General features: G+C 43.1%; 1 pseudogene; it reads left to right on the top strand.

The window, feature by feature from the left end:
• The first annotated feature begins 15,633 nt into the window (after nt 1-15,633).
• Nucleotides 15,634-15,751, top strand: LOC126428850 (5S ribosomal RNA; annotated as a pseudogene).
• Nucleotides 15,752-22,625: the final 6,874 nt, after the last annotated feature.

Below are 22,625 nucleotides of genomic sequence, written 5' to 3'. Positions count from 1 at the left end.
TAAAAAGCTTATCCTTTTATTCCAACTACCAACCAACCTGGTGCAACTCCCTGAGCGAAGCCGGGAGCCTCAGGTAGTAGAAAACCAAATAAAAGAAAGAAACTGAACGTCCGGCCCGAAAGTCGAACACAGTCCGCCCGGTTAGTAGTCGGGTGTTCATCCTCTAAACCATGCTGCCTTGGCGATAGCTGATGCAACGGTACGTTTATGTGAATCACGTCAAGTTATTGAGACCGATTTTCCTCGAAAACCGCTGAGCGTTAGGGGCCAAAAGAGGTTGGGGGGGGGGGGGGGGCGGGGGAGGTGTTTAGTTTACTTACAACGAGTACTTTCTTAGTCTAAAAGGCTTTAAAATTCGTGACCCCAGGTTGATACTGTCTCCTTGTAAGAGGTTAGTAGCTGGTTTGTAAGCTACGCTGTTCATCTTCATAAACGACTTTGTGAAAGAACTTACTTCAGAGAGGATCCATCGTAATTGTAGAATTTTAAGTAGACTGTTCTACTGGGGCAGAGCCCTACATACAAGACGATTTTGTGAAGAGAATTAGGTATTGCTGGATGACTTCTTCTGTAATACTTTCTGTGGTGCACAAAGAACTTTTGCCCTGTACGAGAAAGATGAAAGCAACAATGAGAGCGTGCTAGTAGACGTTAGCAATGCTAAATTAATAGTTCAACTTTAGCTTACACATATTCAAAGATGCGAGGAATGAGTCAGTCAAAATAATGAAAGGAAAAATGTTTATCCTCTATTACATTTTCGCTGTCCATGCTGTAAAACTTCGGCATCAGGCACAACGTTTTAGTTTATTACTTCTTTACTACTAACTTTTATTCACAACACATTTTGCAAACAGTATCCACCCAACTTACTGAACGTACGCGCTAAATTGTATCACTGTACGGCACGCAATGCAGGAAATGTGACGTTTTATACATGGGAGTTCCATTATTTAAAGAATAGAGTAGCAAGCGGGGTTACTGGTATTTCATAAAAGGCTGGAGGTATTGGAACTATACATCCCACTTGTCAGTGGGGCGAATGTTTTGGTTTATGCTTAATCTACCGACAACACCAGCAATTTCTTTTATCTACCAAGGTATTTAAGCAACTATGCTAAAAAACCGAAGGAGTTACATCCTCAATGGAAACAGCGTTTTCTTGAAAAGAAAAATACAGTAACACAATGTTCGTTACCAGAGTCGAACATTCAGAAGAAAGCAAAACTGTTAATGGGCTTGAGGCACAAATAATGGTAGTGTGCAATTTCATCTCTATTGGTAGGTAAACATTAAATGACTGGGATCCAAGAGACGGCTTTGGTCTCATAAGAACAACATTTCCCGGATATATTTTCTGTGAAAAGTTCATTGCAAAGATTAGCAAAAAGTGACGCTGAACTCATACTTCCAAGTGCTTACCAAATTTCCGAGGTTTCTTCGTTCTGTTTAGGGAAAAAAATGTTCTTTGTATCCAAAACTATGAGTATTGTGTATGGAGTGTATGGAGTCTCTTCCGAGACACGTAAAAGATGTGGAGAAGTGACAGCAGCTGTTCAGTTCGGTCCCCTTACAAAGACAGGGATATAAATTATATTAAAATCACGTTTCAAATCACAGATTTCTACTGCTTAGGTAATCACAACTTCATTGCTAGTAATCAAAGGTTTATAAAAGAGTTAATTAAAAAGTCGATTAATTTAATCAGGCAATTTATGTATTAAAATCAGCTGAAACCGTCGATGGCTTGCCTGAGTAGATAGCTATCAAATGATCGGGATGAAACAGTTTTCACGTTTGCCAATCACTTAATTCAGTAAATTCAGAGACAGAGAAGTTCTATAGAAGCTGAGAAGCCGTTATTTTCAGATTCAAGCTGTAACCACGTCGACGTTTAAGGAAATTAGGACCCAAAGAGGTAGAATACCAAAGAAAGGCAACACCACGAAGAGAGTAAAGCAGACTGAACAAACCTCCGCCATGTTTTTGGAAGTCAAAACAAAGGGACGTGCTGTGTGATAGTGCGTAAGGAAATAATAAATTCACATATCAACGAAAGGTTAAACACATGAAAGTCCTTTCTGTGCTGGTGTGTAACACAAATGAACAAAACGACCAACAGATAACATTTTTAAACAGTATGTACATGAAATGAGATATATTTGTATTTTTACTCCTTTTATGCTTGACGTTATACGAGTACACTGCGCAAACTTCAGGCACTATTTCGGAAAGAAATTCGGCAGTTTCAAGCCTTAGGAGTCCGCACACGTTCTATTTCGCTTTTAAAACAACCGCAGAATGATGAGTGGCTAAAGTATGTCACAACCGTTTTCGACTGGCATTCGTCTGAAATCGAAAATCAGTCACTTGGTCCCACGCCTCGTTAACTTTGAGAGAATTCATTCTATTTCGTTGTTTCCGCATTGTAACTTGCTTGTTCCCACAGTATCGTGTTTCAGGTCAACGGCTCATTTAAGATTTATCACAAACACGTCACTGTAGGTAGGATTTGTTATAATTAAACGTCAGTTAAGGACACATCAGCTGTAAAAGTCTTTAGGAGCGTCTAGCACGAACGATAATAATTTTCTAAACTGTAACCGATCGCTGTGGCCATGAGGTTAGAGACGTGCAACAGGGGAGTCGAAAAAGTCTGTTCGCGTCGTGCAAACCTAAGGTGTGGTATAGGTACGTCGATTATACCTTCGTTGTGTGGAGCCATGGTGAAGAACAGCTGAGTGACTTCTTAAGACACTTGAACAGCCTCCATGCCAACATAAAATTTACTATGGAAGTAGAAAAGGACAAAAAACTGCCATTTCTAGATGTACTGGTCACAAGGGATGGTGAAAACCTGGGACACAGCGTGTATCGAAAACCGACATACACGGAACGATACTTGCACAAACTGTCAAACCACCACCGGGGCCAGAAAAGAGGCATGATTAATACGCTCGTATCGCGAGCAGGACGAATGTGTGAGCCGCAGCACCTCAGACGCGAAATGCAACACCTGGAAAGTGTTCTGAGGAGCAATGGGTACTCCACAAGTTATATTAGAAATGTATCGGAGCCAAACACTGGGCGAAGTAAGGAACCAGAAAAAGAAATGTCGGGTACGGCCTTTCTGCCATACATTCCCAGAGTGACGGACAGAATCGGCCGTATATTGCGCAGACACGGCGCAAAGACGATTTTCAAACCGACAGGGAAGATCAAAGAGTGCCTTAGATCGGCAAAGGAGAAAAGGGACCCACTTGCAATGTCGGGAATATACCGTATACCATGCACATGCGGAAAGGTTTATGTCGGAATGACTGGACGACCAATCAACACCAGGACCAAGAACATAAGCGACATTGCAGGCTGGGGCAGGTGGAGAAATCGTCCGTGGCAGAGCACGCACTGAGTGAGACCGACCACGTAATAAAATTCGCCGACACGGAAGTTCTGGCTGTGGAGAAGCACTATCACACGCGCTTGTTCAGAGAAGCTGTAGAAATACAAAAACACGCGAAAAGTTTCAACAAGAAAGGGGAAAGCCTTAAGGTAAACGGATCCTGGCTTCCCGTACTGCAGCGAACGACCGTCGCAGGTAGCAAGAGGAGAACCGCACTGGAAATGACAGCGGAGAAACCCTCGGACGTTGGCGCGCCAGGTACATACAGTCTGCGGCCGCGAGCTCGGCTCCAGTTCACCACCGGCAGTGGAGGGTGAACCTTTGACAATGCCAGCCACTCGTGCTGGAGAAACGTCAGTAAAATCATTAGATGAACGTCGGCCGAAGAACCCGAGACAGAAGCCAATAGGCAGTTTGTCTCTATGTATACTTTATATCTTTGCTAGGAACTGACGGCACAACAGGTGCATCAACTTGAGCACGAGGAGATAGACCTGCACATCCATCCGAAAGTAGCAGGAACCGTTGCATTGCCACGCCCTGTCAAATTAGCTGCAGGAACCTTCTTCTATAGGAGGACACAGACTTGTATGTTGTGTCTGTTTACAAAAGCATTGCCACGCCCTGTCAAGTTAGCTGCAGGAACCTTCTTCTATAGGAGGACACAGACTTGTATGCTGCGTCTGTTTACAAAAGCATGGAGCAATGATCTCGAAGCCCGATTTCGTTGCAGTGTTTGGTGAATTTCTTTTAATTAGTAGCAGTAGTGCGGAAGTTACCGCCACTTTCGTTGTTCATGTTTGGCTTCCATCACTTACGGTAGTAGCCAAGGATAGATCCAATCAGCTTTAGTCAAGAAGTTTCTCGGTACAGTGTCCAGTCACATTAATGTTAACACCTGTCAAAAGCCTGAATAACCATGTTTCGCAGCGCGAACTGTTGCGAGAAGTAAATGAAGAGAGACAGTGAGGTTCTGATGATGATGATGATGATGATGTTTGTTTTGTGGGGCGCTCAACTGCCCTGTACAAATTCCCAACCTTTGCTTAGCCCAATCACGCCACTTTCATGAATGATGATGAAATGATGAGGACAACACAAACACCCAGTCATCTAGAGGCAGGTGAAAATCCCTGATCCCGCCGGGAATCGAACCCGGTACCCCGTGCTCGGGAGTAAGGTTCTGAAAGGTACCGATAGGGATGTGGGGCCATGTTGACTCCTGTGCCGTGGTCATCGGCGCTAGGTTTCTCGGTTGAGAATCCATGGCGCAAACAGCCGGATCGAGGTGCTTCTGTAGATTCTCGACTGGGTTTATATACGGGGAGTTTGGGGGCCAGCTCGTCCTGGTTGTCTTCGAACCAAGCACATACATTGCGAGCTTTGGGACGCGTTTGCTTCCTCCTGCTGGTAAACGCCATCGTGCTGGGGAAAAAATGCATGTAGGGGTGAACATGGTCGCTACGGATACATGCGTACTTGTGTTCACCAATTGTGCTTTTCAGAATGAGGAGATCATCCAGGGAAGGCCAAAAAAACATTCCCCTGATCGTAAAGCTCTTCCCTGGTTGCAGGGTGTTGCCTTTGAGACGTTTCACGCCGTACACGCCAACCCATTTGTCCGGTGAAACATAAAACGTGATTTATCCGAAAAGGCCACTAGTCGCCTCTCAGATTGATGCGGCCCGTCACGAATTCCTTTCCTGTGCTAACCTCTTCATCTCAGAGTAGCACTTGCAACCTACGTCCTCAATTATTTGCTTGACGTGTTCCAATCTCTGTCTTCCTCTACAGTTTTTGCCCTCTATAGCTCCCCCTAGTACCATGGAAGTCATTCCCTCATGTCTTAGCAGATGTCCTATCATCCTGTCCCTTCTCCTTATCAGTGTTTTCCACATATTCCTTTCCTCTCCGATTCTGCGTAGAACCTCCTCATTCCTTACCTTATCTGTCCACCTAATTTTCAACATTCGTCTATAGTACCATATCTCAAATGCTTCGATTCTCTTCTGTTCCGGTTTTCCCACAGTCCATGTTTCACTACCATACAATGCTGTACTCCAGACGTACATCCTCAGAAATTTCTTCCTCAAATTAAGCTCGGTATTTGATATTAGTAGACTTCTCTTGGCCAGAAATGCCTTTTTTGCCATAGCGAGTCTGCTTTTGATGTCCTCCTTGCTCCGTCCGCCATTGGTTATTTTACTGCCTAGGTAGCAGAATTCCGTAACTTCATTGACTTCGTGACCATCAATCCCGATGTTAAGTTTCTAGCTGTTCTCATTTCTACTACTTCTCATTACCTTCGTCTTTCTCCGATTTACTCTCAAACCATACTGTGTGCTCATTAGACTGTTCATTCCGTTCAGTAGATCATTTAATTCTTCTTCACTTTCACTCAGGATAGCAATGTCATCAGCGAATCGTATCATTGATATCCTTTCACCTTGTATTTTAATTCCACTCCTGAACCTTTCTTTTATTTCCATCATTGCTTCCTCGATGTACAGATTGAAGAGTAGGGGCGAAAGGCTACGGCCTTGTCTTACACCCTTCTTAATACGAGCACTTTGTTCTTGATCGTCCACTCTTATTATTCCCTCTTGGTTGTTGTACATATTGTATATGAACCGTCTCTCCCTATAGCTCACCCCTACTTTTTTCAGAATCTCGAACAGCTTGCACCATTTTATATTGTCGAACGCTTTTTCCAGGTCGACAAATCCTATGAAAGTGTCTTGATTTTTCTTTAGCCATGCTTGCATTATTAGCCGTAACGTCAGAATTGCCTCTCTCGTCCCTTTACTTTTCCTAAAGCCAAACTGATCGTCACCTAGCGCATTCTCAATTTTCTTTTCCGTTCTTCTGTATATTATTCTTGTAAGCAGCTTCGATGCATGAGCTGTTAAGCTGATTGTGCGATAATTCTCGCACTTGTCAGCTCTTGCCGTCTTCGGAATTGTGTGGATGATGCTTTTCCGAAAGTCAGATGGTATGTCGCCAGACTCATACATTCTACACACCAACGTGAATAGTCGTTTTGTTGCCACTTCCCCCAATGATTTTAGAAATTCTGATGGAATGTTATCTGTCCCTTCTGCCTTATTTGACCGTAAGTCCTCCAAAGCTCTTTTAAATTCCGATTCTAATACTGGATCCCCTATCTCTTCTAAATCGACTCCTGTTTCTTCTTCTATCACATCAGACAAATCTTCACCCTCATAGAGGCTTTCAATGTATTCTTTCCACCTATCTGCTCTCTCCTCTACATTTACCAGTGGAATTCCCGTTGCACTGTTAATGTTACCACCGTTGCTTTTAATGTCACCAAAGGTTGTTTTGACTTTCCTGTATGCTGAGTCTGTCCTTCCGACAATCATATCTTTTTCGATGTCTTCACATTTTTCCTGCAGCCATTTCGTCTTAGCTTCCCTGAACTTCCTATTTATTTCATTCCTCAGCGACTTGTATTTCTGTATTCCTGATTTTCCCGGAACATGTTTGTACTTCCTCCTTTCATCAATCAACTGAAGTATTTCTTCTGTTACCCATGGTTTCTTCGCAGCTACCTTCTTTGTACCTATGTTTTCCTTCCCAGCTTCTGTGATGGCCCTTTTTAGAGATGTCCATTCCTCTTCAACTGTACTGCCTACTGCGCTATTCCTTATTGCTGTATCTATAGCGTTAACGTGCAAAATCCAGCCTTCGTCGTCGGCATGGGTGTTTGAACCAAGCGCCTGCTGCGGAGACCTATAAGCACCACCGTTCGCTAAACTGTCCTTGAGGAGCCATGTTTGGTAGTCCCTTGATTCATCTGCGCCACCAGTCGCTCAAAAGTAGCACGTCTGTTCGCCCGTACACTTCTCTGCAGACGTCATTCACCCCTACCGCTCATATTATACGAACTCGCAATTGCGAATAAGGACTGCCATCAGCTGTAGAATGGAATGACGACACTGAAAATTTGTGCCGGATCGGTGATCGAACTCGGATTTCCCGCTTATAGCGAGCGGTCGCCTTAGCATTTTTTTGTTGAACAATCATATGAAGAACATAAGCACAAAAACAAAATAATGAAGTACTGGAACTGTTTCAACACAAATTATGTCCTACAATGGACCGAAGAACATATTTCAATATACTTAGTGCCATTTCTAAGCTTTAAGACATAACAAAAATTTTAAAATGACACTATCATCTTCAGTCGAGACGGAGACATAGATCTAAAACGCAAACATATTAAAGAGAATTAAAAAAAAATAGCTGACTGTCTTAACTAGAATTGCAGTTCTGTCAACTGATTCACAGGCGTCCAAACTCTTCACAGAAAGTCATTTGGAGCATACAAACTAATAACAAAGACATTCACAGGCAACATAAATTAAGGAAAACGTCAAATGAAGTTAATAAACACCGTTGAGAAGTTGGGAGCACTCGTGGGAACAGGTGTATCCCCTTATTTGTTGTGTATTTTGTCCGCTACATCGTCGTGCATGTGATTTGTGCCCTTACCGGCGTCGAGAATTACCCTACGCCTTGTTTTTCAAAAATTATGTCTATCATGTTACCAAACATCGTCCTGACTTTTGGGTAACGTTTCATCTTCCCATGTGCCGTTCTCATATAAGCCACGAAACTAATGAGGTTATCTTCACTATTGTGGATGATGGTGTATGTCATACACTGCCCTAACAGCCACATCACGGTGTTGTTCTTGGTAGCGGGAAAATGTTTCGTGTCCGGCCAGAGCTGGATGTCGGTGCAGTGGCTGGCTGGGTTCCTGCGGGAATCAGGCCCAGCCTCTGCTGCACCCATTTCCAGTTAATGAGATGAGCGCCACAAGTGAAGCGATGGCGCATTTGTCACTGTCACATAAGCCGATTCTACGCAACCTTTCATTAGTGGGGATAACATCGTTTACTACTTTATACCATGTGGATATCACCTCAGCAGTGTGGACGGATAAACTTATGTTGTCTCAAACTGCTTTCCAATGAACACTCGGGTATTTAAGTTCAATGGGATTCCGGACTATTCGAGATGTCCGTCTTTCTAATAAGAGGTGCGTCGTCGGTAAATCCTGCGTGAGATAGTTTCCATCTATATAGCTTACTTCAAGAAAAATCTGCTTGACATGTCGTAGTTTGTAATGCATTTTACCTACATCAATGGGTGGGTGCATATCGGTGGGTTTTAGGGTTCGGAAGAGCCTACTGGTTACGCTGAGGGGTTCCTTGTCCAACAAGTGGGTGATTCGTTTAATATATAACGCCGTACACATCTGGCTATCCGTGCACGACTCACGACCAACCCAAACTTCCGTATGTCGCCAACCATCAGTCTACCACCTTTACTCGTACATCCATTATGTATATTCCCGTACAGGTCAGACGTTTTACTTGAAAGTCGCTTCCCCAGTATCGGCAGACAAATACGACATGCATGGATGTCCAAAGGAACTTTACATCGTAATCTGAATGACACAGGCACTGTAATATCGTACCTATCGCTCATGGCCCGCGCTCCATCACAGTTGCTTCGGCGCCATTTTGCCATGCACTGTATACTTTAATCACGGCAGCCTGCCAACAGTTTACAGATTCAGCCGTGTCGGAAATGCTTCTACCCTTGGCCCAAAAGCCCCCTTTCCGCATTACGAAAACATCTGCACTGTTTTCCAGTAATAGAGCTCCACCGTCGTATGCGAGTGGTTATTGCACATTGACGTCGAATATAGGAGGTTATTACATTAACGTGATTGAATTGTGTAGAATCCTTCTGACAATGTTGACCGTGATGAAGATGCTTATACCCTTTTTGCACCGTGAGCAACCAGCATTATGATTCCATCATTGTTAAGACGGTAAGCTTTCTCGCATTGCCCTGTCTGTGTGTTTGTACGAATATTATGTGGTGCCACATGCCTGACTATTTTCTTTCGTCATTCCCAGTTCCAAAATTCATCTCAGTTTTTCCAAATTATTAAACTCCATAGAGACTGGATTGGTTATCGTTGTTTATTGTTTGATTTTCATTGTCTTTCAAGTACATTTATCTTACATTAACTGTATTCGGAATTGCGAGTACGGATAACCATCAGTTATAGAATGAAATGACAGCTATGAAAATCTGTGCCGGAAAGGGACTAGAACCCGGATTTTCCACTTCTCGCGAACGGTCACCTTACCTGTAGGCTATCCTTACGAGACTCACGGCCAGACCCAAACTTCCATAAATCGTTAACCATGCATCCACAACTTGTACTCGTATGTCCAATATGTATATTCGTGTACAGGTGAGACACTTTACTTGAAAGTCGCTTGCCCGGTGTCGGCGGATAAATACGATATAGCAGCTCCTGTGTTATTCTCAATACAATGCATTGTCGTCATTCCATCCTAGAGCTGATAGTTGTCCGTATTCGCAACTGCGAATACATGTAATGTATTTCATAACGGCTGTAGTCGCCGCAGAGTCTGTTCAAAAATGGTTCAAATGGCTGTGAGAGCTATGGGACTTAACTTCTGAGGTCATCAGTCCCCTAGAACTTAGAACTACTTAAACCTAGCTAACCTAAGGACATCACACACATCCATGCCCGAGGCAGGATGCGAACCTGCGACAGTAGCGGTCGCGCGGTTCCAGAATGAAGCGCCTAGAACCGCTCGGCCACTGCTGCCGGAAGTGCCTGTTCCTTTGGACACTCATCTCCAAACGAACTTTGCGTCGTATTCAGAATACCACAGGCAATACAATATCGTATATATTTATCTTGTTCTACTGCAAGTTGGCAGCTAGCCATATAGCGCAGAATTGTGGGTTGTCTAAATCTCATTGTTACTTGTTGAAGTGAAATGTTTATATTAATCTCTCTGCTGTGTACTATACCTGTGTCTTTGGTTGATGTCATAAAATAAAATACATGTGTCTTGTTATGGCAACTACGTTGTGTGTATGCTTTATGTTGTGCCCTTTCGTTCTTTCTTGAAGTTTCTGCAATATTACTGACAAGATTTCCTCGCATTTATGAGTTTCATCATGAATACATCTGATTTAATTACAGTACACTGGCTGTCACTGGTATGAAGTTTCCACTCCGTTCACTTCGTTAATGAAGTCATTTATCTAGGCAATAAATCTCCCTGCTGTAGGCGATGATGGCTGATGTCTACACGGTCCAGGGAAAAGAAGATAGCTGGTGAAGATCGTTTTCATCCGCTGAGAGAACAACGGTGATTGGTTGTACACCTCATCTGCATCCGACAAACCAAACGTCAAACTATTAAAACAACGTCAACTACGTTGATGGTACAGAGAAATGTGGCTCATTTGCCTGTTATCGCAGGGCGTTGAGAAACTTTTCCTTATATCTCAACCGACAAATGTAATATCCCTGCTGAGCACATTACAAGTATAATTACAAGGGCGTGCTGAAAGTAACACCTCCTAATTGTTAATGTGAACACACTTGACGTTTTGTAAACGAAGCAAACGTTATTTACATTCTACAGCTTTACTCTTCTTCTTCTTCTTTTTTCTTTACAATCGTATTGACCAACTAGGATCACGTTAACAACTTCAGTTCCTGTTCTTCGTTTGTTGTTGTGATTTTTTAGCTCCGAATTCCAGATCCTTACAATTTTTTCTAGAACACAGTTAAACAGTAAAGGTGACAAACCATCACCTTGTCTAACACCAGTTTTTATTTCAAAAGGCTCAGATACTTCTCCCATAAATTTGACTTTAGATACTGTACCAGTTAGTGGTTTCACGAATTATATTTGCTAGTTTTGATTTAACACCAAATTCTCTAATGACCTTATCTATCGTTTCTCTGTCTATACATTCAAATGCTTTCTTGAAATCTACACTCCTGGAAATTGAAATAAGAACACCGTGAATTCATTGTCCCAGGAAGGGGAAACTTTATTGACACACTCCTGGGGTCAGATACATCACATGATCACACTGACAGAACCACAGGCACATAGACACAGGCAACAGAGCATGCACAATGTCGGCACTAGTACAGTGTATATCCACCTTTCGCAGCAATGCAGGCTGCTATTCTCCCATGGAGACGATCGTAGAGATGCTGGATGTAGTCCTGTGGAACGGCTTGCCATGCCATTTCCACCTGGCGCCTCAGTTGGACCAGCGTTCGTGCTGGACGTGCAGACCGCGTGAGACGACGCTTCATCCAGTCCCAAACATGCTCAATGGGGGACAGATCCGGAGATCTTGCTGGCCAGGGTAGTTGACTTACACCTTCTAGAGCACGTTGGGTGGCACGGGATACATGCGGACGTGCATTGTCCTGTTGGAACAGCAAGTTCCCTTGCCGGTCTAGGAATGGTAGAACGATGGGTTCGATGACGGTTTGGATGTACCGTGCACTATTCAGTGTCACCTCGACGATCACCAGTGGTGTACAGCCAGTGTAGGAGATCGCTCCCCACACCATGATGCCGGGTGTTGGCCCTGTGTGCCTCGGTCGTATGCAGTCCTGATTGTGGCGCTCACCTGCACGGCGCCAAACACGCATACGACCATCATTGGCACCAAGGCAGAAGCGACTCTCATCGCTGAAGACGACACGTCTCCATTCGTCCCTCCATTCACGCCTGTCGCGACACCACTGGAGGCGGGCTGCACGATGTTGGGGCGTGAGCGGAAGACGGCCTAACGGTGTGCGGGACCGTAGCCCAGCTTCATGGAGACGGTTGCGCTTGGTCCTCGCCGATACACCATGAGCAACAGTGTCCCTAATTTGCTGGAAAGTGGCGGTGCGGTCCCCTACGGCACTGCGTAGGATCCTACGGTCTTGGCGTGCATCCGTGCGTCGCTGCGGTCCGGTCCCAGGTCGACGGGCACGTGCACCTTCCGCCGACCACTGGCGACAACATCGATGTACTGTGGAGACCTCACGCCCCACGTGTTGAGCAATTCGGCGGTACGTCCACCCGGCCTCCCGCATGCCCACTATACGCCCTCGCTCAAAGTCCGTCAACTGCACATACGGTTCACGTCCACGCTGTCGCGGCATGCTACCAGTGTTAAAGACTGCGATGGAGCTCCGTATGCCACGGCAAACTGGCTGACACTGACGGCGGCGGTGCACAAATGCTGAGCAGCTAGCGCCATTCGACGGCCACCACCGCGGTTCCTGGTGTGTCCGCTGTGCCGTGCGTGTGATCATTGCTTGTACAGCCCTCTCGCAGTGTCCGGAGCAAGTATGGTGGGTCTGACACACCGGTGTCAATGTGTTCTTTTTTCCATTTCCAGGAGTGTATAAATGACACTAGTATTGGTTTGCTGGTTAACATTCTATGGCGAATTATTGACTTAAAAATTTGTTCTGCACGAGATCTTCCCTTTCGAAAACCACCTTAATATTCTTCTAGTTGTTTGTCTAAAGTATCTACCACTCTGCTGAGGAGAATTTTTGATAATATTTTGTATGCAACTGGCAGAAGTGACACTCCTCTGTAATTACTGACATTTTGTTTGTATCCCTTTTTATGTAGCGGGTGGATTAATGCTGTTTTCCATTCAACTGGAATCTTTTCAGTTTTCCAAATATTCTTCATTTATACATATTTATTTCTCAATATAGTCACCCTGGCAACGAACACATTTTTCCCAACGAGAGACCAGTCTGTTAATACCATTTCTGTAGGTAGAATGTTTGACTTATTGACACAGCTATAATCTCAACTCTGGCTACACCACTTATCACTATCAAAGTGAAGTCCTCTGACGTGTTCTTTAAAGTCTGGAAACAGATGACAATCGCTGACAGTGAACCGAAGGCGTTGGATTGTTTCAAACGTCGCAACATTCGTGTTTGATCTTGAATTGTCATGCTGAAGGGGGAGGTGCTCCATGTGTGGACGAACTCTTCGAATTCGGAATTCGATTACAACACGCTGTTTCTCACTCGCCGACACAGTTGTGTTACACATCGCCATGTTACACGCTATAATTCAGAGCCCTCTAGCGGCAGAAGACTGCAAATACGTAGACATGAAGAATAAATACGAGGGTCACTCCAAAAGAAATGCAATCTATTTTTTTTTTAATCCGTCTTTTATTCTACATGTTTGAAAGTTTCAGTGTGTAGATACATCCTTTAGGAACAATATTTTCTTTTCTCCACATAATTTCCATCCCTCTCAACTGCATTACGCCATCTTGGAACCAGCGCCTGTATATCCGCACGGTAAAATTCTGGACCAACCTGTTGCAGCCACTGTTTGGCAGCGTGCACAAGGGAGTCATCATCTTCAAACCTTGTTCCACAAAGACAGTCTTTCGGTTTCCCAAAGAGATGACAGTCACATGGAGCCAGGTCAGGACAGTAAGGTAGGTGTTTCACTGTTGTCCATCCGAGTTTTGTAATCGCTTCCATGGTTTTTTGACTGACATGTGGCCGTGCATTGTCGTGCAACAGCAAAACATCCTGCTTTTGCCGATATGGTCGAACACGACTCAGTCGAGCTTGAAGATTCTTCAGTGTCGTCACATATGCATCAGAATTTATGGTGGTTCCACTTGGCATGATGTCCACAAGCAAGAGTCCTTCGGTATCGAAAAACACCGTAGCCTAACTTTTCCAGCAGAAGGTGTGGTTTGGATTTTTTTTCTTGGGTGAATTTGCATGATGCCACTCCATTGATTGCCTCTTCATGCCTGGTGAAAAATAATGGAGCCATGTTTCATCACCTGTCACAATTCTTCCAAGAAATTCATCTTCACCATTCTCGTACTGTTCCAAAAGCTCGGTGCATACTGTTTTTCTTGTTTCTTTGTGAGCCACTGTCAACATCCTGGGAACCCACCTGGCACAAACCTTTTTTAACGCCAATACTTTCAGTATTCTGCAAACACTTCCTTCCCCTATCCCAACGTAGCGTGACAATTCGTTCAGTGTGACGCGTCTGTCAGCAGTCACCAATTCGTTGACTCTCTGCACATTGTCTGGAGTGTGTGCAGTACGAGGCCTGCCGCTGCGAGGACAATCCTCAATATTGCCGTGCCCGCTTTCATCACATAACCTGCTTGCCCACCGACTAACTGTACTGCTATCGACAGCAGCATCTCCATACACGTTTCTCAACCTCTTATGGATGTTTCCCACTGTCTCGTTTCCACAGCACAGGAGTTCTATGACAGCACGTTGCTTCTGACGAACGTCAAGTGTAGCAGCAATCTTGAAGACATGCTGTGACGGCACCACTCACGGGAACAGATTGAACTAAGTTTGAAAACAAGCGGGAAGGATGTATCTACACACTGTAAAACTTTCACAAATGCAGAATGAAAACTGTATTTTTACAAAAATAGTGTGCATTTCTTTTGGAGTGATCCTCGTATGTAGATATGTTAACATCGTTTCTTTTGTTTAAAAACATGAATGAGTTTTCAGCACTCCCTCGCATGACTACAGACGGAAACGTCAGTATTGTTAGATGCTACCACAAACATTTAGCTGTTGAAAATCATTGCTGTGAAGTGTAATCCGAATGAAAGTGATCGTATATCCAATCACATCTCGATACGATATTAGCAGTGGGAAGAAGTATGATTGATCCACAGAGTAGAAGAATGTGTTGTGCTCGTCACTAAATACAGAACTGTTTTTGGTTTTGGCTGAACGATTAACGAGTCTGAAATTATTGGGAGCAAAAACATTTGGAGATGTGAACCGATACACACCCACAGATTCACTGTATGACTCTGGTTCATTTTGACGCTGATAAAATACCCTTTCAGTTGCGAAATATATCGCTTACAAAATGTTCAGGCTATGTCGCACCCTAGCGAGAAACATGGCACAAGTCGAAAGACGGTAGCTTTAGTTTATGTTCCTAAGGTAAGTGTGAAATGCCCCAGTGTGTACGAAAATTGTAACGGAATTTACTGCAGACAATATTTACTTGAAATTTAAAGGAATACTACACCATTTCTATGTAGGTTTTACAGAATTAATTCTCTAACAGTAGGTCTATTTTTCTCAGGTACTTTATTTTTGAGTTTTGTCACTTTCTTACCGGCGTGGGATGTGTACTGGTATGTTAAGTAGGAAACATACGTTAATGTTTGAAACTCCGTTAAATTGAGATTATTATTGTCGAAGCGCTGATTCATTTGAAACCAAAAATACATGGCGTTGTTCTAGAAATACAAACAATCGCGTCGAGTAATTTAAGGAAACCATGTATAACCCTGCCAACGGCCTTGCCGCAGTGGTAACACCAGTTCCCGTCGGATTACCGAAGTTAAGCGCTGTCGGGCTGGGCTAGCACTTGGGTGGGTGACCATCCGGTCTGCCGAGCGCTGTTGGCAAGCGGGGTGCACTCAACCCTTGTGAGGCAAACTGAGGAGCTTCTTGATTGAGAAGTAGCGGCTCCGGTCTCGTAAACTGACATACGGGCGGGAGAGCGATGTGCTGACTACATGCCCCTCCATATCCGCACCCAGTGACGCCTGTGGTCCGAGGATGACACGGCGGCCGGTAGGTACCGCTGGGCCTTCCAAGACCTGTTCGGAGTGAGGAAAAAGAGATGTATAACCTTAATCAGCGTGGTGACAGAGAAAGCCGCCTCCATTGTTGTACTGTAATATTATTCAAATTGGACTAACATCATTCATATTGCGAACAAACAATGTACATCTACATACATACTCTGTAGATTGTGACAGTAGCACAAAAAGATTTCAACTAGTAATCACGGACAGAAGGGCGTAGAACATTTACATTTTAAGAACTAGCAGTCAATGACGAGCGCAAGAAATTTCTGCTGTCCCTTCCTGAAGAACATTCATAGTGACAACTCTGCTAAAATGTATTACAGTATCCGTAAACGCACGCGCGAGACATAAGTGGGAAACTTCTCAACCTGGTATCGAAAACGGCGTGTTCAAGGCAAAAAAAAAGTCATAAAATAAAATAATGAAAAATAAGGAAGGACAATACAGCGTACTGTGGACCATGCTTTGCTTCATGAAATCTTTAGACGCTGTGATCCCGCACGCCAACAAAATTGTAATAAGTTTTTTATGCTTTCCACTTTCTGGGTCTATGCGCTTTGGCCGACAGTTTCCCGCATTGTAATGGCGCAACCAAGATTCACACTTGTGACGCGTAAACTTACCTTCGGCCAATGAGCATCATCACATTGAACTTCGTGTTATCTTTCGACAGAGAGTGCTGCATGTACGTACACGTTGGTTAAAATTAGTAGTTTTCTGCCTTCAGAGACTACGTAAGTAACTGGCACATCGTTTATCACTGCACTTTCAAGTAACTAGGTACTACGTGGCAAGTATGTGTGTGTGCGTGCGTGCGTGCGACACCGAAGTTATCAGCACCCGTCTGTGTCGAAAGGTGACGCAGAAATAGACCTGATGACGTGCATTCACCGAAAGTAGTTATATCGACAATATATGTGATAAAGTTGCCATATATGCGATACAGTTGCCATACTGACTCTATATTATGATCGAGTTCTATTAAAAACTTCCCTTAATATTATCCAGATCTTGTGTCCTGAGTTGAATAGATTCCATCGCTGTAGTACAGTTCTGCAACGTAGGAAAAATACTCGCCTCCGCAAATTTTCACATTATTAAAAATGTATTACAGCTACAAATTTCTTTAAGTTGGGGGCAACGTGGAAGTCACAGCGCAAAATCTGGCGAGTAGAATAAAAACTGCAACAATCCGTACATGAAAGTTTTCAGTTTTCCTGATCCCAAAGCTATTCCTCTGGGCCAGTAGATTGCTCTGAGGAAATATTAATCTTTCGTTATTAGGATTGCAAGTCTATTCTTGAGTATTTTTTATCCAGAAAACGTAGAAAGATTACGTGGTATTTGGCAGATTATTGTTTTCCTACTTACGCATGATAAATTAGTCTTCTTAATCTGAGTTTAAAGTTTATACTGGTGGTTAACGCAACTTTATGGATTAAAATAAGACTAAAATGCTGATTTAAAAATCTGATGTGATTAACCAAAATTCTAGGACATGACAGAATACTGTATATGTTAGAAAATAATTGAAATATGTGTAACATTAAATGTCAAACACCTAAAAAATTGTAAAAACAGTGTCAGAATCGTGAAAGTGTAAATCGTTGTAGAATGGAGTTCAGTGCTACACCGAAAAGAAATATATCGCTGTAGGCCCTATTGCTGTGATGAAATAAACATTCACTTATTCGGTAGAGGAGAATATATTGGCGTGTTACAGCGTACTGTAAACACATTCTAGTCCAAAATTACTCAAAATAAACAGAAATTAACTTTATTTCTAGAAGACGCGCTGATATTGCGACAAACAGCTCTCTTCAAGCTTATGCAGCCACCTACTGGCAGCATGCCGAAACTAAAACAAGCGACGCACGGAAGTTCCATGGTGTAAAGTACATGCTACAATCGGAGACAGTGAGTTTAGTTTATTCCCTGAGATACAAGAAAACAATAGTTCGATCTAGTATACATGCAACATATGGAGATTCAGAAGGAAACACCCTCAGCAATCGTCAGAATCTTTCTGGCAGACAAAATCTACTTTATCCTACTTCGTTACTTGGACACTGACTTACAATTACTGATCCGATTACAGAATACAAAGTAGGAGAGAGGTGCTAGCGAAAGTAAAGAAGTGAAGGTATGTCATGAGTCGCGCCTGGGAAACAAGAAGACGATAGCTCAGTCGATAAGAACATTACTCACGAAACGCGATGTCCCTGATTCGGATTCTGCCCCGGGACGAACTTTTAATGTGCTACGAAGTATCACTGCCATTTTTTTCTGAGAATCATAAATCCGACTCATTAACTCGATTAGATTATCCTTAATCCAGCGACTCTCAACCTTTGGTGCGGGAAGTGAAAAGTGTGAAGTCATCCACATGAGTACTAAAAGAAATCTGCTAAGTTTCCGTTACACGGTAAATCGCACAAATCTAAAGACTGTAAATTCAACTAAATACTTAGGGATTACAATTACGAATAACTCTAATTGAAATGATCACGTAGCTAATGTTCTGGGTAAAGCAAACCAAAGACTGAGATTTATTGGTAGAACACTTAGAAAATGCAACAGGCCTACTAAAGAGACTGACTACACCACGCTTGTCCGTCCGTTTACTGAAAAGAGAAAATTATGATTGTTTACTGAAAGGAAAGCACAGTAAAACACATTATGAAACAATAAAGTGCTGTGTGGTGTGGGATCCGCATCAGGTGGGGCTGACAGAGGACATCGAAACAGTTCAATTAGGTCAGCTCGTTTTGTATTACGATAGGGGAGAAAATGCCAAGGACATGGTACGTGAATCTGTGTGGTAATCGTTAATGCAAGGACGTTTTTCGTTGGAGGAGTATCTTCTTGTGAAGTTTCAATCACCAGTTTTCTCCTCCGATTGCGAAAATATTCTTTTGGTGCCCACCTACATAGGGAGCAATGAACATCGCGACAAAATAAGTGAAATCAGGGCTCGCACAGAAAAATTTAAGAACTCGTTTTTCCCGCGCGTCGTTCGAGAGTGGAACGGTAGATAAATAGCTTGAAAGTAGTTCGATCAACCCTCCGACAAGCACTTAATTGTGAATTGCAGAGTAATCATGCAGATGTAGATTCGGATGTGTAAGTCCCCTCCGCCGATGGGACATGATAACACTACATGGGGGGCGCTAGTTTACTGAAAAGAGAAAAATATGATTATTTACTGAAAGGAAAGCACAGTAAAACACATTATGAAACAATAAAAGTATAAAATTCACTTTAACACCAATATAATGCACTTATAAATAGGATTGTGCTGCACAATACATTTAATAATTAACTTTTCAGTATTAAATTCAAAACGAGTATAATTTACTACCGCGGGCCTCGGTTTTCGAAGGAGGGTTTAATGTTGGTAATAGACACTCAGAGCTCTTTTTCTATGTTTATCTGAGATCTATAAACCGAAGAAACCACAGTTCGATTGCCGTCCGGGTCGGAGATTCTCTCCGCTCAGTGACTGGGTACTGTATTGTCATTACGTTCGTATCGTCTTAAGTGACAAACAAAATCGTCTCCAGCACAATGTCGTAATGTCATTCCATTAATGAGATGGTTGGATGGGCATGATCCGAAAGCCAATAAATTTAAATAATGTATATGTAGTATATATTATCATCAATGCGGCAAAAAACAGAAAACCCGGTTTCGGAAAGATAGGAAGTAGAAAATGATAATGTATACTACATGCTCTTGTTTTCTGCACTCCGTGTCCAAAATTAAAAGAGAGATTTATTACTGAACCGTCATCTGGTTTCTGGCCTTGCCGTTCAAGTGTACTAGATTTCTTCTTAGGTAGTTGAGAGACTTTAGTGAGTGTTTTGAAATGGATCCCTGTCCCACTCGTAACGTGTTACTAAGTTTTCGTCAGGCAAGAAAATACTTTTTAAAATTCTTACTCAGCATACTTAAATGATTTTGAATGGTTACAGCTTTTCCATGCGTTTTTCAGCGTTATGAGTAACACATTCATCACCTTTGCAAAAATTTCTAGGTTTCTTCGCTTTAAATTTTTGCTCCACAATTCCAATTTTCTACAAGAAATATAATTTTATCACTCGTTACCAACATATGTGTATTTCTTTCTTGAAGGTGAAAATTCGAGGTATTTAATTTTCGGAGGTGACGGCTAGATAGCTCAACTCCATCATCAAGAGTAATCCATCTGAAAACTTCTCTGCTTCCTGGCAGTCTTCTTCTTCAAGAAAAATGTTCATTTCGTACCTTAATATCGATAAACACTGCAAAGATTTCCCACTTGATAACGTTCTTGCTTCACAATAAAACAGTAACACCGAATGAGCTGAACTCAGGTCTTTACAAAGTGCAGCACAATTCTTGACTTTAAAGGTATCATTTTTACGTAATTTACAACGGTTACAAGCGTCAGAAGAACAGTGTTCATACTAGGACTCATTTTTTGGAAGCCAGAGCTTCTCTGTGGATCGTACAATGTACACTATGTGATCAAAAGTATCCACACACCGCCAAAAACATACGTTTTTCATATTAGGTGCATTGTACTTGCACCTACTGCCAAGTACTCCTTATCAGCGACCTCAGTAGTCATTCGACATCGCGAGAGACCAGAATGGGGCGCTCCGCGGTACCGAACTTCGAACGTGGTCAGGTGATTGGGTGTCACTTGTGTCATATGTCTGTACGCCAGATTTCCACACTCCTAAATATCCATAGTCCCACTGATTCCGATGTGATAGTGAAGTGGAAACGTGAAGGGACACGTACAGCACAAAAGCGTACAGGCCGACCTCGACTGTTGACTGACAGAGACAGCCGACAGTTGAAGAGGGTAGTAATGTGTAATAGGCAGACGTCTATCCAAACTATCACACAGGAATTCCGGACTGCATCGGATCCACTGCAAGTACTATGACAGATAGGCGGGAGGTGAGAAAACTTGGATTTCATGGTCGAGCGGCTGCTCATAAGTCACACATCACACTGGTAAATGCCAAACGACGCCTCGCTTGGTGTAAGGAGGGTAAACATTGGACGATTGAACAGTGGAAAACCGTTTTGTGGAGTGACGAATCACGCTACACTATGTGGCTATCCGACGGCAGGGTGTGGGTATGGCGAATGCCCGGTGAAAGTCATCTGCCAGCGTGTTTAGTGCCAACAGTAAAATTCGATGCGGTGGTGTTATGGTGTGGTCGTGTTTTTCATGGAGTGAGTTTGCACCCCTTGTTGTTTTGCGTGGCACTATCACAGTACAGGCCTACATTGATGTTTCGAGTCGGCCGCGGTGGCCGAGCGGTTCTACGCGCTTCAGTCCGGAACCGCGCGACTGCTACGGTCGCAGGTTCGAATCCTGCCTCGGGCATGGATGTTTGTGATGTCCTTAGGTTAGTTAGGTTTAAGTAGTTCTGAGAGCTGGGGGACTGATGACCTCAGATGTTAAGTACCATAGTGCTCAGAGCCATTTGAACCATTTTTTGATGTTTTAAGCACCTCTTGCTTCCCTCTTCGGAAGAGCAATTCGGGGATGGCGATTGAATCTTTTAAGACGTTCGAGCACCTGTTCATAATGCACGCCCTGAGGCGGAGTGGTTACACAACAATAACGAAACTGTAATGGACTGACCTGCACAGAGACCTGACCGGAATCCTTTAGAACATCTCTGGGATGTTTTGGATCGTCTAGTTCGTGCCAGGTCTCACCGACCGACATCGATACCTCTCCTCAGTGCAGCACTCCGTGAAAAATGACCTGCAATCCCCAAGACACCTTCCAGCACCTGATTGAACATATGCCTGCAAGAGTGGAAGCTGTCATCAAGGCTAAGGGTGAGCCGGCACCATATTGAAGCCCTGCTTTACCGATGGAGGGCGCCACGAATTTGTATCATTTTCAGCAAGGTGTCCGGATACTTTTGATCACATAGTGAATTTTGACAAGCCGTGGAGATTTTTGTATCGCAAGTGCTTGTGTACTACGGAATATTCTAGACATTAAACGCTCACCATCGGTGCATATTCCGACGCAATTTTTCTGTTCTTGTTTCCTTCGTTTATTAAATCATGTAAAATAATAAATAATACGAGTGCTATTTCTTTCAGCTCTGTTGGTTTGTAGAAAAGTAGCTCTTCTACTGCTCAAATACTATCACAAAATCGAAGGTATAATTCACTTATTCTTGGTAATTTTTAAGGTTTGAAACTTTGTAACTTTAACGTCGAAGTATATTGTTTTTTGTTATGGTATGAGGTAAAAATTGGGTTGCGAATACTGAAAGGTTGAGAAACGCGGCCTGAAATTCGTTAGATTTTACTGCAGCTTTGTACTTTAAGGGCGTATCCAGCGAGGTGTAGGGGAAGGAAGCTGGTCTTTCCCCCTACCTCGCCCTAGAAAAATAATCTTTGCTAAACCAAACACCGATCATGTTTTAAACAGATGTACGTGTCAATTTAGCGTTACTTCAAAGACAGAACAAGTAATGGATAATTATTTACTAGTGGCAAGTGTACCAGAGCCATCTGTCGGTTACCTTTTCGGTAGTCACTACGATATCGGCCTTCAGATATGTCGGATACTCACATCCGTCATACTAAAAAATACTCGTTACGACGAAGTACTGCATTCTTAAGCGTCAGTGTTTGATTTACTTCGTTTCATTATGTTATT

This window comes from Schistocerca serialis, chromosome 1, assembly GCF_023864345.2.
Source record: "Schistocerca serialis cubense isolate TAMUIC-IGC-003099 chromosome 1, iqSchSeri2.2, whole genome shotgun sequence".
In the NCBI taxonomy this organism is placed as follows: Eukaryota; Metazoa; Arthropoda; class Insecta; order Orthoptera; family Acrididae; genus Schistocerca; species Schistocerca serialis.
Note: the sequence above shows the minus strand (reverse complement) of the source record. Positions and strands in the feature narration are given on the sequence as shown.